The sequence below is a fragment of the Dermacentor silvarum genome, chromosome 3, assembly GCF_013339745.2.
Source record: "Dermacentor silvarum isolate Dsil-2018 chromosome 3, BIME_Dsil_1.4, whole genome shotgun sequence".
Lineage (NCBI taxonomy): Eukaryota > Metazoa > Arthropoda > Arachnida > Ixodida > Ixodidae > Dermacentor > Dermacentor silvarum.
This window is the reverse complement of record NC_051156.1, coordinates 219589999-219602480: the sequence shown is the minus strand read 5'-3', so window position 1 is coordinate 219602480 and position 12482 is coordinate 219589999.

The window sequence follows — 12482 nt, the reverse complement described above, 5'->3', positions numbered from 1 at the left end:
ACTGAAGTTTATTGAAACACGTAACAAATACACAAAGGAAGGGAGGGGCAGAATGCTTTTATTCTTTCTGGGGTTTTACGTGCCAAAACCAGTTCTGATTATGAGGCACGCCGTAGTGGAGGGCTCCGGATTAATTTTGACTTAACGTGCACCTAAATCTAAGTACACGGGTGTTTTCGCATTTCGCCCCCATCGAAATGTGGCCGCCGCGGCCGGGATTCGATCCCGCGACCTCGTGATCAGTAGGGCAACGCCTTAGCCACTGAGGGAGGGGGAGAATCATGGCAGAGTTATCGCTGCGCAAACTGCGAGGAAATTGAGAGATCAAAAATTAAATAAACAAGGCAGCAAAACATAACAACGTGCATGAAAATCAGTCTGCACGATTTCGGCATATTTCTCCGCCCGGCTGCCGGCTGTCTGTGTTTTTTTTTTCGCACTGCCTGTATATATAGCTTTCGCATCTATCTATCTATCTATCTATCTATCTATCTATCTATCTATCTATCTATCTATCTATCTATCTATCTATCTATCTATCTATCTATCTATCTATCTATCTATCTATCTATCTATCTATCTATCTATCTATCTATCTATCTATCTATCTATCTATCTATCTATCTATCTATCTATCTATCTATCTATCTATCTATCTATCTATCTATCTATCTATCTATCTATCTATCTATCTATCTATCTATCTATCTATCTATCTATCTATCTATCTATCTATCTATCTATCTATCTATCTATCTATCTATCTATCTATCTATCTATCTATCTATCTATCTATCTATCTATCTATCTATCTATCTATCTATCTATCTATCTATCTATCTATCTATCTATCTATCTATCTATTGTCTGTTGATGGCTCAACAGTGCTAGCGTAAAAATATGACACATAAGGGCAAGCAAAAATCGATATTGGTCAAGTTTACTGGAAGGCCCATTCGTTACAAGGTTGAAGTTCCTCGCTTCGTACGTAAGCACAGGACCAGGGACAACAATCGTGACAATAAACATTGATAGCATTGGTGGACGTGACCCCCACTCCGGTTCAGAGTAACCTCTCCTAATATCCAACCTTTCTAATACATGGACTGGCTGCGGCCGCAGAATGTCCGAGAGCGACATATTCTGCGATCGGCTGGCCATCCTATCGTACGGGAGCTTCATGGTGCTCGGCCGCACGGTGGACATCAAGCAGACGTGCGGCCAGCGCTGCAACGTGGTCATCAAGATGAGCAGTGACCAGCACGGAAAGAAGGTCTCCAAGGTGATCTCGCGCGCCGTCGGCGACATGTTCCCCAACTCCGTGATCGCCGAAGTCCGAAAGGTGCATATATGCTTGCTGCTTCCTCGTCCTCAGGCACGCGCTTTACGGTGGCCTAACTGTCACGCTTGTGCGAATTGCAAGAGTTCTCCCGCGTAAGTCAGCTTCTGTAAACTGTTATCGATATAGAAATAGCCCAAGTGACTTGCCTGATTTCATTTCGCTATTGTATACTCACAGTAAAAATTAAAAAAAAAAATTAGAGCCCTTCTACGACTGTGAAGATGGAAGCCAGCGAGGCTGTGACTATCGTGGTTCTGCTATAGTGAATAATGCTATAGTGAATTTATATATAATCATTATTGATTATATTGATCGTCTTCGGCATGTTCGTCAAAGAGCAAGGACACCGGCGTCTTGTTTTCGCCCGGCGTAATGGCCAATTAGTTCGTTTGCTGCGCCAAGTCCGCCCCCTCGTCATAGACTAGCGTATGAGCTACAGCGTTCATATCCGCGGCACCTTGCAACGCTTCATCATGATACTGGAAGATACGGTTAAACGAGCGTCCGTCCCATAGCGAGTCCAAAGGGCAACTGCTGATGACAGCGCTAGCGCGATCTCTGCGTTACGAGACAAAGGGACACAACGATTGGTGGGACGTGCCGCCGCCGAGTATCGCGACACTTGTGAAGAGGCGGTGGCGAGGGCTATAACAATGGGCCATCCATCATCCGTTTTGACACCTGTGCTAAGGCATAACTGGCGGGAAACCGCCACGCACATGGAGCGGAAAGTTGTTCGCGTCGTTTTGTCCGCGGACACGATCCGCATAGCCATATACAGCTTCGCTGTAAAACAAGAGAGAAAACTTCGGTTATAGAAACACATATATAGCCAGGATAACCAACTCTCAGATTTATTCCCTAATTCAAAAGCCGTTCCACATCAGTTCTTACCGAACTGATGATCAGCCAGTAATTGGAACCTGCTCACACGCGTCCGAACATGTGCATGGCTTGATAAGTTGGTGACTTCAACCATGATCTGCATTTTGCATCTAGATGAGACGAAAACTAAGGGGGAGAAATGTGCCGAAACTATGCACTGTGGGAATCTATGTTATGCGAAGCTTTTTTGCAGATACCTGTCCATCAAGCATTACTTGAGGCTCTGCAAAACGATACCAGGGGGACCAACGTGTTCCTGTAAATTGAGTAGTTGTGTGTGTGGTTGCGATCATACGTGTGTGGGACGACAGCGGCACGACGATAACCACGCTGTAGACTACCGTATGACAGCGATGGCATGATTTCTACGCCGGCCGTTCGACGTGTACCTACGGCATGGTGATTGTTGCTTTCAAAAGATGAAGCGCCAACAGTGACAGCACATTAGGAAGGAACAAAGACAGGACAGCCGCTACTTGCAACTGTTTATTGTGGTCAAAGGTGGTTGAATATATAGCCATGGGGAGAGGGGGGACGAAAAAGGCGGAACACTGATTGTATGAATGCGCACGCGTGAGAACACTGAAGATATGCATGAAGGAAATGGCGAATCTAAAACTTATCTAAAAACATACTTTCATTTGTGTGTATATATTAAGAGACGGGGAACTGACACATGTTTCCCCTCTCTTCCTAATCTGGTTGGCCTCCAACAATTCACGTGCCACAGAGTCTTTACTTTTAAACAAGATTGTAGTATCTTGAAGCCTTGCTTCACATGCTTGTTTATTTTCATTGCCCGCCTCGGCTGCGGGAAGCTATGGGTTCCATTCCCACCGCCGCCGGGCACCCACTGGTTCAAATGGGTACAAGCGTGCCCCGGCCTGGCGTTTGGCTTTCTTCAGGGGTGATGCGCTTGGGAAAGGAGCCTGCGCCCTGAATTCCCGTCGGAACCAACGTGAGCACGGAAAAAAGGTGATGTCTGGGCCGCTCCCATGGCGGTCATTTCCCATGTGGTGCCCCAAGCACCTACTGAGGTGGGGGCACCTTCGGGCTGAGGTCAAACACCCCTTTCCAAGCGTTGAGGTCCCATAATGGCCGAGCACCAGGCCGGAAGCGCGCTTGTACCTATTTTACCGGTAGGTACCCGGCGGCAGCACTTGCCTCCCACAGCCGCGGCGGATGCTCGTCTACAAGGCCGTCTGTGGTTGGACAAGAGGCGCCCAGAGACAAGAGCTGAAATCTCTATTGGGCCCTCTTTCGAGATGTGGACCCCCCACGACAGCCGAGCACCAGGACAGGGGATATCTCTACCCATTAGAAAAACCGATGGGTTCCCGGCGGCACCGGGATTTGAGCTCGGTACCTGCCGCATACGAGGCGGATGCTCTACCGCTAGGCCATCGCTGTGGTCAAAAAGCAAAGGCTTAGATTTTACTTTTGAACTAGCCAAGGATAACAGCTTGCAGTTTTAGGAGCGAAGCTCCTTATAGCGGCACCCGTTCCGTCCCCGTCGTAGTTGTAGTAGTGTGTAACCAGTCTGAGAAAAATGAGAAAAAAAAATTCCGAAGTTGTGTCCGTAGCGCGGAATCGAACCAGGGACCCCTCGCTTTCGAGCGCGCGACGTTAGCCCACTACGCCACGAAGTGCACATAGATACACGCACCACGATGGCAATAAATACCCAACATTAACGAAAGGCCGCGTTTCTAGCGCGTTTCTAACGCGTTTGTGCTAGCGCGTTACGGCCCGTGTAAGAAGCTGTTGTAAGACGCTGTGGCCTTTCCGCCTTACCTTCAACGCGTTTCGAACGCGCTGCCCAAGGCGGTGGCAAGTCAAGTTCAAGTCGAGGAGCGTTTATGAATACGGGGGGCATACTCTCTCGGCAGTCATGTGATGGCGTCGGCAAACGCGGTGCACGTTCCGGCATGTGTAAATGGCTGCGTAAGACGCTGTGGCCGCTCCCCCTTACTAGAGAGTACTGCACGTTTCTAACGCGTTTGTGCTAGCGTCCCCTTAAGCGGGAGATCCAATGATTCCCTCCGGAGCTTCGCCCACTCATCATCATTCACCCCGTGGATATGCTGTGATGTTTTTTTAGATCTTGACATAACCCTTACTGACGAAGGTTCCTGCTGGATGTATCGACCCCGTGCCCGCAAGGAATTGTTGCCGTATGAGTCTACACACTCCAAGACTGTTAAACGTGCGATTGCCACTATGTGCCTCGAATCCGCCCTTAAAAAATCGTGCTGTCATAAGGCACAAGGAAGCTTTGACGAACAGATTTTGAAATTGAGGAAGGCTGGCTTCCCTTGTTCGGTTTTAAGCGCAGTTTCGGAGGCGTTATTGAAAACGGCGAAAAAAGAAAGAAAAAGAAGCACTGAAGAAGGTCAAACATTCGAAAAGAAAGCCAAACCAGGGGTGATTCCGTATTCTCACAAAGTGGCGCACAATCTTAAACACGTCGCCGTGAAATACAAAATTCCTGTGGTCTTTTTCCGCACCCCGAAAACTTGCTACTTTGTGCCGCCTGATTGGTTCTGATAACTCTAAGAAAGCAGGGTGTTCCATTAAACATACGAATCCTTTTGTGAAATGTGAGGAAAGAGTTGTATACCGTATACCGCTGAAGTGTGGGAAAGAGTACGTCGGCCAAACTGGCCGATGTATTAATGATCGCCTGCGGGAGCATAGGCTTTCATTGAAATATGGTTATGGCTCAAACATGCCTCTTCATTGCAAGGCCTGTGGCAATGAAAATAAACAAGCATGTGAAGCAAGGCTTCAAGATACTACAATCTTGTTTAAAAGTAAAGACTCTGTGGCACGTGAACTGTTGGAGGCCAACCAGATTAGGAAGAGAGGGGAAACATGTGTCAGCTCCCCGTCTCTTAATATATACACACAAATGAAAGTGTGTTTTTAGATAAGTTTTAGATTCGCCATTTCCTTCATGCATATCTTCAGTGTTCTCGCGCGTGCGCATTCATACAATCAGTGTTCCGCCTTTTTCGTCCCCCCTCTCCCCATGGCTATATATTCAACCACCTTTGACCACAATAAACAGTTGCAAGTAGCGGCTGTCCTGTCTTTGTTCCTTCCTAATGTGCTGTCACTGTTGGCGCTTCATCTTTTGAAAGCTATGCACCAACTAGCCCCACAACGTGTTTTACTGGTGATTGTTGCGTTCTACATTGGTAGTGTACGAGCCTAAGCAAGAGAAACACGAATTGCGACTTCATCAGCGACTATATGGCTATTTCATGTGGTTTCTATTAAAACGACGATGACATTTGTAATTGGGCGAAGAAATGTTGAAGCTCCATTAACTTGGGCGATCATAAAGTCTGCACAACGTCGCACAGTTTCTACGCAGCGTAAGGTGCTACTAGGAAAGCACTGGGCAAAGTGGGCCGGTAACGGAGATAGTGCACTCTAACACGTTGCCGCAAAGCGCCAGCTCTAGCAAGAAAAGAAGACAACAAAGTGGCACGGAGTGCATGCGTCGAGTTAACCACATCATCCAGGATACTGACGATACCATGCAGTGTGCCGCGGCTGTGAACGCTGTGGCTTATACGCTGGTCGATGACGATGGGGCGGACTTGGCACAGTAAAAGCACTACTTGGCCATCGCGCCGGGCGAAAACAAGACGCCGGTGTCCTTGCTCTTGACGAACATGCCGAAGAATAAATTCACCATAGCAATATTCACTATAGCAGACCCACCATAGTCACAGCTTCGGTGGCTTCCATCTTCACAGTAGTGGAAGGGCTCTGAATTTTTTCTAATTGTTGTTCTACGTGTAGTTTCGTCCGCGGACGCGATCCGCCAGAAACTAGTCATATACAGCTTAGCTGTAAAAACAAGGATAGGAAGCTACGAAAGCTAAGCAACAAAAAAGGAAGGAAAAGAGGGAAAAGATGGGGGGGGGGGGGGGGGGGGGGGCTCGGCTCGTCTGCTGTCGTCTCGTTTACTGTTTTTTGCTATACGCCTTTGCAGCAAGAACCCTAGGGCTTAATTTTTAGTGGCACGAGCAACGACACTCTTGTTTATTGTGCAGCAACTTCCGGTTTGTCACAGAGGTGGGACGAAATTAAAAATAAATCATAAAAATAAAGAAAGGTAGATATCGATGGTTCTACTTATGGTTCATGATAGATATGACATCAGAGCACAGGTTTAGTACAGTAAAGAGCTAATTGTCAGAAATAATTAGAACCAATTAAGGAAAGTCTAATTGACATACGCCGAAGCACACAATCGTACACTTTAGATACCCACCGCATCAGTACAGGTTACCGCGATACTCCAAGACCAGAAGTAACGTAATCAGTGCCATCACACTTAAACCAGGGGTGCCCGTTCATTACTATGTAAAATAAAAACAAAACAAGCTCATTAGAGCTAAAGACCGCCTGACACAGAGTGAACGTCTGCCTAACACAGCGGAGGGGTGACGTCACTTCCTGCTCTCTCGCTTCTCCCCTCCCGACCTGCACCTGCCTCGTCACTTGCGCATGTTACATGTTCTCACATCGGCAGCGGGGAGGGGGGGGGGGGGGGGGGGCGCAAGGTGCGCTTCGTGCGCCGTCCGATGCGGGTATACGCGTCGCGCCCTCCTCGCCCACCTTCGCTCTCTCGCCCGCTCCTCTGTGCGTGGCGGTCTCCCGCCAGTTCCGTTCGCTCGCTCCTCGGTGTTCGGTTTCCAGCCCTACACCTGGGCACACCAACGCCGAAGTGCGAGTGCCACTAGCAGACACCTAACTCAAGGATTAGGGCCGTTTATCATTCATTCATTCTTTTCGCTAGAACCACAAGAGGCTTACAGACAATGAAGCCATGGAAAGCATGGGAGCAATTGGACGAAAAGGCAACTTGTCGCAGGTGGGGGCCGAACCCACATCCCGTTCTCCTGTCCACTTTCTTGGGTATTTGGGTATGTGTACTGTATATACCACAGGGAGTTGCTAGCCAGCCTGCCACTCACGGCCATGCTGGCGGATGAGCAGCATCATTTGAGACGAAGGTGTCACATATATTACTGTAACTTAGGAGCAGACGGCTGGCCTGTTTCTGACGTGGCTTGATTAATTTGAAGCGGCAAGCAAATCGGTGAGATCATCTGTGCTAGCTAGCCCTGTACACCAAGGCATCTATACACAAGGAATGTCATTGATTGTTATCTACAAAATACAGTTGGTGCAAACATTAAATGTGTCCCCACTTTGTCAATTTGGTCGCTTTAGGTGGATTACTGAACAGGCGGACAATATTTGGCGTGACAAACTGCTGTATTCATTTGTGTTCCAATGAAAAATTTTCCAAGAGTCACCTAGCCACCTAACTGGGGGACGATACTAAGTGTAACGTCAATGAATTTTCCGGCATTTTTAGAAGATAAGATAGTTTTGGGATTTAAGGTCTTGTTGTTAATAGGCTTCCTTTTGAACAAATTGGCGTAAAAAGATAAATAAATTAAAAATGGATGCAAGAGAAAGAACAAACTCTTGCCTTGTTTCTGTCCTCTTGTCTTTGCCCCTCGCCCATCTCCCGCCCTCCCCCCTCCCCCCCCCCTTTTTTTTTCCACCCAATCTTATAACTTTCAAATTACTCGGCGACGTCAAAACGAATTGCTCATTACTCATTGCTGGGTTTACTTTTGCGATTTCAACATGGGCCCGAAAAAGAATAGAAATTTGATAGTACTTTGTTAATTAACTGAATGTTGCAATTTCTTATGGAAGTAACGTCCGCTATTTCAGTAATCCGCTAGAAGAGGCCGGATTGTTACCCGAAATTAAAAGGTAATCTGTTCCTCACACACACGCACGCACGCATTAAGAAGACGGCGAAGGAGCTGTCCACATCGAGATTTCGAGCACGCCAACGGACAAAGCATGCCCGCCGTTAGCGGTTATGGTGTTGGGCTGCTAAGCGCGAGGTCGCGGCATCAAATGCCGGCCACGGCGGCCGCATTTCGATGGGGGCGAAATGCAAAAAACACCCGTGCACTTAGATTTAGGTGCACGTTAAAGAACCCGGGTGGCCCTAATTAATCGAGACCCTCACTACGGCGTGCCTCATAATCAGATCGTGGTTTTGGCACCCGTAAAACCCCATTTATAATTCAACGGACACAACAGCCGACGAAGTTCGAGGGTGTTGTACGAGTAATTTACGGCAATTCGAATCAAAAGTTTTCTGCGCACACTATCGCAGGACCAGGTCTGGTTCCGCATTCGGGACGACGCCATCTACTGGAGCGAGGTGTTTGAAGGCCTGGAGACGCTCAAGAAGCGCCTCAAGTTCGGCGACTACCTGGTGAACGACATGTCGCTCGGCGAGATCTACCTGGGCTACGCGCGCGAGAGAAAGATGGTCGACTTCGGCACCATCGAGATCAAGTACTTCGACAAGCTCAAACCGCCCATGGAGCTGGAGACGCCGTCGTCAGGAGCGGCCGGCGCAGCGGGCGCGCCGCCGCCGCCGCAAGCCAGCAACGCCTGAAAACGCGTTGTGCTGTCTGCGGCAAGGCGCGTGCCAGAGCACGCGTCAACGCCCTGCAGCGCGCGAGAGCGCACAACGTGCTCGCTGGCGACCCTGCAGGCCGCTGTATAATATACCATAGCGCCTTAGCTGGGCGCATCATACTATTGCCCACGGGAGAAGTTCATTAAAACGCACTTACGTTGTCCTTGTTGGCTCACTTTCGTGACTAGTGAAGAATGTTTGAATGATGTTCCAACATAGACCATGACGTTCACATAGGTACACGTAAAAAAAAAAAGTAAGAAAAGAATGGTATCTTACGTAGAATCATAGACACTTCGAAGTACAGAGCACAGTACAATGCCTCGAGCTCCAATGGCGGGAAGCATTGTAAGGCTAACAGACCTAACTTGACGACGTTCACATTCGTAGATTCCTGCGCACCTTATAACCTAAGCGCAGCATACAAAACACAACGCTTTCAACTGCAGCATTAGCAAAAATATTCATGTCGTGAACAAAAGCAAGCTTCCAGCTCCAATAGCGTGAAACATTGCAGAAGTAACAGAATTAATCTAATCTATAGCCTTACCTGACCAAACCAAAGCTAAGGTAAGGAAGCTTACAGAGCAGACCGCGAGGAAATAAAGCGCAATCAAAACGGGAAGCGCATGTACGCACTGTGAATCAAATGCGGTTACATTGCAATTCCTGCGATTTCCTAGATTGCTCCACGCACTAGCACGTGGCTTTGTTCATCCACGACGCGCATGCGCGTACGCAAAAATAAAGAACACTTGGTGTTTCCACTCAATATTTATTACATTTACTCACACTAAGGAAGGGTTGAAGTGCACACAGCTTTCATGGGGACGCATCGTGATATGCTTGCACTTGCGTCAAGTAAATCTAACATTACATATACATACGATGATCTAGCAAACATGTCGACAGCCTTGAAATGGCGCTCGCGGCATTCTGCCACACACCAGCAATAAGGACGGGTAAAAACAGTAGAAATAATTGAACAATGGAACGCGATTTATCTGCCCAGACGCGCCCAGGACGCGCATTTATCTAGTTACGTAGAACATGAACGGTTTCACATAACAGAGATATAGTGAATACGCTCAACAATGATATGCTGTGACTGCACGATTGCGCAGCACTATTAATGACACCTACGCATTACCTATGCGTAAGAACATACAAAAGTTCAATTTTGAATTTTGCTAAATGGAATGCCGTGACGCTTAACAGTAGCCACTTGCTACTTATAGGGACCGCCTCGATAGTTCAGACAAGGGTTGTCGAATGCTAGCTGACGGTAGGAATAACAGTACTGTCAGAGTTGGTTGGTTGCTTGTTCATCAGTGTAACTTGTGCAACCAACTTTGGAAGATCGGACAAGAATCTGGAGATAGGAGAAACCAAGAACATAAAGAGAATTTCGGGGAACAAGTTGAAACAAATATATTAACTGTATATTTTGAAATTAAGAGTCGACCAATACAGATATGCAGTAAAGAATTTATAAATATTACTGAACAAAAATCCCAATATGTGAAAGGAGACAATTTAGCATATCTATACAGCGTGTCTATACAGCATGCCTTTAGCTGGTTTATACGTCGTATCACGGCGCACGTCACGCTTGAAGGACGACTACACCTACTAAGACAGCCAAAGAACGCTTCGCCTTAGTGGGCACAATAGCACAGCAAATGAACATTACATACTTCACAAGATGTCTCTGTGGGGACCGGGTATGACTCTTGTGGCACTTGAGTGGACATGCGCTACAATCGGTGATTGCTCAATAGTGTTTAGGAATGACGCATAATCACTGGACAAAGCATCGACAATGACAAGGAGAAATAAGAGCAGGTAAACATGAACGGGTCACATGTATAGACACCAAGAGGGATAGCAGTTTCGTATATTTACCGTTCACGCGTAGCACAAAAAAAAAAAAAATATGGGGTTTTACGTGCCAAAACTACCATATGATTATGAGGCACGCCGTAGTGGGGGACTCCGGATTAATTTGGACCACCTGGGGTTCTTTAACGTGCACCTAAATCTAAGTACACGGGTGTTTTCCGCATTTCGCCCCCATCAAAATGCGGCCGCCGTGGACGGGATTCGATCCCGCGACCTCGGGCTCAGCAGCCCAACACCATAACCACTGAGCAACCACGGCGGGTAACGCGTAGCACAAGAAACCCCCGATCTTTATACCGAGGCCTACCTCAAATCTTACAGAAAGGTGCGTTCAGGAATCCTTTAGGCCTTCTAGAGACGATGAGCATGTGGCTCCTCCGTGGGTAGCACTGTTTTGAGGCGGGACCTTGATCAGCAAGGGCAACGCAAAGAACACTCGGGTCGGGGTCACTGCGGCGGCAGCGTTCGTACAACCTCGGTGCAATACGCAACACTGAAAGGAGCCCTCTCTAATGTTTGCTTTGGTTGTGTCGATGTCACGCAACTCGACTGGGTTGAATGAGACCTCCGTATTGGGCGTGCGTTACAAGAAACATTGTGAAGAGCCGGGCTTCTACGAAACGGTTACGCCGACTTCCTCGGAAGGAACTGCACCCTAAGTCCGTCCACCGGTCTCAGCACCAGCTCCCACGAGAGCCGTATGGTGTCGCGGTGATCAGGGCTGTGCAGCCGGAAGTGACGCAGTACTGTAGAGATCACAACTTTTTCCTCTTGAAGGGCGAAGCGCTGACCTGCAAATAGAGTGGAAGCGCCACGACGCTCCTGATCGTTCGTCTTCATAATGAAAAGTACAGCTAACTTATGGGGCAACGCCGAACTCGAATTATGGCTGAACATGACAAGCAGCAATCTCCATGGTATCCGCTGGGCTTTTATTACAGTATTTTCTGCTTAGGTTCACCCTCGAGACGCCGAAGCGCGGTGTGCTGAGGTAAGGAACAGTCAAGACTATGACTAAAACATGACGGCGCACGTCAAAAAAGGTAAAACGTACCTACCAAAAGAACAAAACCAGTGAGAACCTAAACTTGAGTTGCTAAATGAAAGGACTCAAGAAAGTAATAAAGAAAGTAATAATAGAAAGTAATAATAAGTTAAGCTGTATTGGTAAATTATATGTCTCAAAACGCCAAAGAAGGCGCCATTCTTTCTTGCCACGAGCGAAGTATTGGTAAACAGAAGAGATGCAAAGACGGTTGGCAACGCCAATTTTAAGTTCCCGCACTAACCCTTTTGTGACGTCATGCATTTTGATATCGTCTGCCCGGTTTTGTACTTCATTGACAAGCAAGAATTATTTTGCATTCATAAAAAAACGAGAGGCTGTACATTGTGAGTTTTGAGAACTTTCCTTCTAAACAAAGCGTGCCCGAACATCCGAAAATACTTTGGAATTCGTGAACATACCGGAGCACTAACATACCGGCGCTCGATACCATACTAACATACCGGCACTAACACACCATACTAACATAACGCACTAATATACCGGCGCTGCGTTTCAGGCGCGATATGTTAGAAAACGGAAACGTGCGCCTACATTTTCTCTGATAATAACCAAAATTTATTCCAACAAATTAGAAACGAGTCTCGAAAGAGTACCCAATCGAATACGCAATTTCGTTGTAGCTCTTTGGCGTACGTACCTTTAAGCTGAGCTGACTTGGTGGAACAATGCTATGCACCCAAAAGCCATAAGTTGAGATAAGCCACTGCTCTATTACCAGCAAAACAGGCGCGTAGCCAGGGGGGGGG